Genomic DNA, 4783 nt, shown 5'->3' with positions numbered 1-4783 from the left:
CTAAGTTTCTAATGGAGGCCTTGGTTTCCTGCATAAATTGTGCTTCCGCACTTGCCACTTGTTCACTTATTATGGTGATAGCCTTGCATTCCTCTCTTGGATTTGGAATTGTGTTACCAGGAAGGCTATTAGTGGTCCTCTGATCAATTTTATTGACCTTTGTGGCTAATTGACCCATTTGAATTTCCAGGTTCTTGATGGATGCTCTGGTTTCCTATCTAAAACCTGTCAATATTGCTTCCAAATAATTGTTCTGCTGAAAACCGCCCTGAGAACTATTGTTGACGTTCTGAGGTCTCTGAGGTTGGTCCCTCCATCCAAAATTTAGGTGATTCCTCCATCCCTGGTTGTATGTCTTAGAATATGGATCATTGTTGGGATTTCTAAGACCACTCCCCATGTAATTCACCTGTTCAGAAGAAGGTTGAGCATAATCATAATTATCATTTTGCATAAAGTTACCTGTCATATCATAGGAGGTATCTTGGGGTGGATTTTGAGTGTTGATAGCTGAGACTTGCATGCCACCCATCTGTTGAGTAAGTAGATTTATCTATTGAGACATAAGCTTGTTTTGAGCAAGAAGAGCATTAACAGCTTCTACTTCCAACACACCTCTCTTTTGAGAGGTCTCAGAATTCACAGGATTCCTGTTAGATGATTAGAGATATTGGTTGCTTGCAACTAATTCAATCAGCTCAATAGTCTCCTCTGGTGTCTTCTTCTTGTGCAATGAACCGCCTGTAGAAGTATCTAAGCTCATCTTGGACATCTCACCCAAGCCTTCATAAAAGATATCCAGTTGGGTCCATTTATAGAACATGTCTGGAGGGCATTGCCTAGTCAATAGCTTGTATCTCTCCCAAGCTTCATAAAGAGTTTCACCCTCCTTCTGTCTGAAAGTCTGAACCTCCAACCTAAGCGTAGTCAGCTTCTTTGGTGGGAAAAATTTAGTGAAAAATTCAGTAACGACCTTTTCCCAAGTATTCAGACTCTCCTTTGGTTGGGAATCTAGCCATAGCTTTGCTTTATCCCTCAGAGCAAATGGGAAAAGCATGAGTTTGTACACCTCTGGGTTTACTCCATTTGTCTTCACAGTATCACATATCTGCAGAAAATCAGAAATAAATTGATTTGGATCTTCATGAGGAAGTCCATGATACTGGCAGTTTTGTTGCACCAGGGTGACCAATTGTGGCTTCAACTCAAAGTTGTTTGCAGTTATAGGAGGCACCACAATACTTTTTCCATAAAGATCCGCAGTAGGGGCAGAATAAGAGCCAAGCACTCTTCTCTGCTGATCATCCCCATTCGGATTTACCACATTGGCATTAGCATTATTATTTGCCATAGTGGATTCTGCAGTCTTGCAAAGTCTTGCTTCTTGTAAACGTTGCCTGAAAGTTCTTTCAGGTTCAGGATCAAAGTCTAAGAGATGTTCTTTGTTTCTATTTCTGCACATACACAAGCAGAAAACAAGAAAAAAATGGGACTCTCTACGTCAGAGTGGAGAGAAGTCCCTGTGAGGTAACCTGTGTAAAATAATAAAATAAAAATACTAACTAAATAAATAAATAAAATTTCGAAAATGATAATTGAAAATAAATAAAAATTTCAAAAATTTAAAAGAAAAATTAAATAGAAAAATTAAAATAGAATCAACTGAGTAACACCATACTTAATTTCAGAAATTAAAGAAAAATATTAATACTAAAATATAAATTTCTTTTTTTTAGAGGCAAAAAGAAAATAAAACTAATAGAATATAAAAAAGTAAAAAATATAATATAACGAAAAAGAAACTAAGTAAAACGAGAATAGAAAAAATTAAAATGAAAAGAAGAATAGAATAAAAAGAAGAAAAAAATGACGAGAATTAAGAAAATAAAAAAATTTTAAAAAGAAGTAACAAAAATAAAGAAACGGGACAGGGGGAATGGGAAACAAAAAAAGGAAAACAAGGGAAAATTTTTACGGGAATAAAACAAAAATAAAACAATATAAAACTAATTAAAATTAAAACATCTAATCTAAGCAATCAAGCAACTAATAGTTGTTAATGACAGTCAATCCCCGGCAACGGCGCCAAAAACTTGGTGCGGTATTTTTACAACCACACTTACTAACCGGCAAGTGCACCGGGTCGTACCAAGTAATACCTTACGTGAGTAAGGGTCGATCCAACGAGGATTGATGGATTAAGAAACAATAGCGTTTGATAGGATTAGTTAGACAAACAGAAAATAGTGTTTGAGATGCAGTATAAAAGACATTAAACAATATCAAAAATATTGAAGAAGGGCAAATAATTAATTGGGAATAAAATATGTAGAAAATAGTTAAGGTTTCAGAGTTATCTATTTTTCCGGATTAATTTTTCTTACTAACTATTTTAATCATGTAGGATTTAATTTATGGCATACTATATGTGACTAGACCCTAATTCCTTAGACCTTCCTAGTCTCCTCTAAAATTCATCAACAGCCAATTCCTTGGTCAATTAATTCCAATTAGAGGGTGAAAATCAAATTTCAGTTTATATGCCACAAAAACTCTAATTACCCAAAAATAAAAGGATTATATGTCACGTATCCCGTTAAGTCCAAATAATTAAAATTTAGGAGAATATGTTTTCAAGCTGTTGTTCAAGTAAAGAGCTTTTCCAAGTTTTACAGGAACTCAAATAGAAAGAGGGTCATACTTCCGTTCCACCCAAATTCATAAAATAAAGAGCGAAAATAATTCTTAAATTATAAATCCATACATAAATTAAAATAAAAAAGCAATAAAATCAATCCATAGAAATAGACAGAGCTCCTAACCTTAATAGTGGAGGTTTAGTTGCTCATGGAAAAGAGAAAATAAGGATTCAGGTAAAATGTGCAGTCCGTCAATCTGATGGCATCAGATCCCTTTTTATAACTAATCCTAATAAATTTAAAATCTAATATTTAAAATTAAACTTAAAATAATATCTTTTCCTAATTTAATATTTGAATTTAAATTCGAATTAATTAACAAGTCTTTAGCTGATGGGTGGGACCACTTGATTTGTCCATTCTGCAGCTTCTAATATGTGATTTCTAGGCTAAGAACTGGGTCAAAACAACCCAGAAATCGCCCCCAGCATTTTCTGCATTTTTCTGCACGTGGCACATGTGACGCGTCCGTGTCGTCCATGCGTTCGCGTCATTTGTGCAGATTCCAGTCCACGCGTTCGCGTCAGGCACTCGATCGCGTCATTGCGATTTCCTCCATTCCGCGCGGTCGAGTGAGCCATGTGTCCGCGTCGGTATTCGCTGGTCATCTCTTTGACTTCTTCTCTTTCTCTGCAGAAACTCAAAATAGCATCCATAGTGGCTAGAATATAATTAATTCTTAATTAAATTCAACAATTTAGGTGCAAATTCACTAGAAAAATATAGACAAAATGCTCACGCATCACTAACCCAACTAAGAAAGGGATACCTCACAAGTACAAGATACAAGACATAGACATACCTAAAGAAATCTGAAAATAACTATAGGCTTTTCTCTCAAGTGTTTCACTCAGCCTTTTTTCACTCATGGCTTTTACTTGAGCTTTCTCACAATGCCTTTTCTCACAAGAAATTACAAAAAGATAAACATAGAAAAGTACATCACAATCTGTAAAAGATGAAGGAGATTGACATCATCAACAACCTCTGTGCTATGCGAAAATCCAGATTAGCAAGCCTCTGATTTAGTTCTTCATACTGGCGGAATGCACCTTTGATTAGGTTACACTGTCCAGTTAGTTGAACTTTTTCAAAGAGCCCTTCTCAGAACAAAACCTCTATTCACTGGTTTTCTCTCCTTGGTTTCTGAATGAACAGCAAACCTCTTTTATCTCCTTGCATGTTGTTGGGTCCTTCTTCCAAGGTCAACACCTTGAGCCTTGAGCTTCACCAACCCCCAGATTCACTTTTTCTCAATAAAACTTAGAGTAGAAACTCTCCTTCTGACTTCCTCACCTTGACCGAAAGCCATAAAATAGCAACCACAAAAATCTTTCAATGGTAATCTTAATCTGAGCCCTTGAAAACCAACTTGGTCCCCAAGACATGTTTGAGACCGTGGATTCACAGCAGAGAGGAACAGAAATCCTCTTTTCCATATAGCTCAAAATGGAGAAACAGAGAGTTGAAGATGAAGAGAAGAAAGTGTGTTGCATGTAAGAGGAAATGGGTTACCTTTAACCTAAGCTGGATTTGGTTTGATCTTGTTGATTTGACCTCAACCTTTCTTGCCTATCCTTATCATTCTTTCCTCTTCTAGGAATAGCTTAGGAGCTAAGCACTTTCTCTTGCTTCTGTGATTTGACATGGTTAGAGGGGAGAAGAACGTTGCTTTGGTAAAAGCAAGTGAGAGGGAATGAGGACTTCAATCTTGTATGAGAAGCTTGGATCAACTTGAATTGATGGACACGGGCTTGGATCGGATCACTTCTTTTTGCCCGTTTTGATTTTTCAGCCTTGTTTCCTCATGGGCTTTGTTTATTTATTGACCCACCAGCCTTGCTATATTATTTTCATACCAATTTGGGCTATTGAACTACGTTTTAGCCTGCAACATATAATAAATAATTAGCAACATATAATTATTAACACTTAACACTAATTATTTATTTTGCCCAAAAATAATGTTTGTCATCACTAATTAATTTAGTTAATTTCTTAACTCAACACCATTGCATTCATGTGAATAGGTTGCATATAGATAGATTGCATTTAGTTAGTTTGCATTCAATAAATGATAATAC

At 35.8% G+C, this 4783-nt stretch overlaps 1 non-coding gene across 1 annotated transcript; it reads left to right on the top strand.

Annotated features, from left to right (window-relative positions):
• The first annotated feature begins 818 nt into the window (after positions 1-818).
• LOC112768033 (small nucleolar RNA R71) lies at positions 819-925 on the top strand. The gene has a single exon (XR_003185472.1). It is a non-coding gene; the product is annotated as a small nucleolar RNA R71 (small nucleolar RNA).
• The last annotated feature ends 3858 nt before the right edge of the window (positions 926-4783 follow it).

This window comes from Arachis hypogaea, chromosome 17 (genome assembly GCF_003086295.3).
Source record: "Arachis hypogaea cultivar Tifrunner chromosome 17, arahy.Tifrunner.gnm2.J5K5, whole genome shotgun sequence".
NCBI lineage: Eukaryota > Viridiplantae > Streptophyta > Magnoliopsida > Fabales > Fabaceae > Arachis > Arachis hypogaea.
Note: the sequence above shows the minus strand (reverse complement) of the source record. Positions and strands in the feature narration are given on the sequence as shown.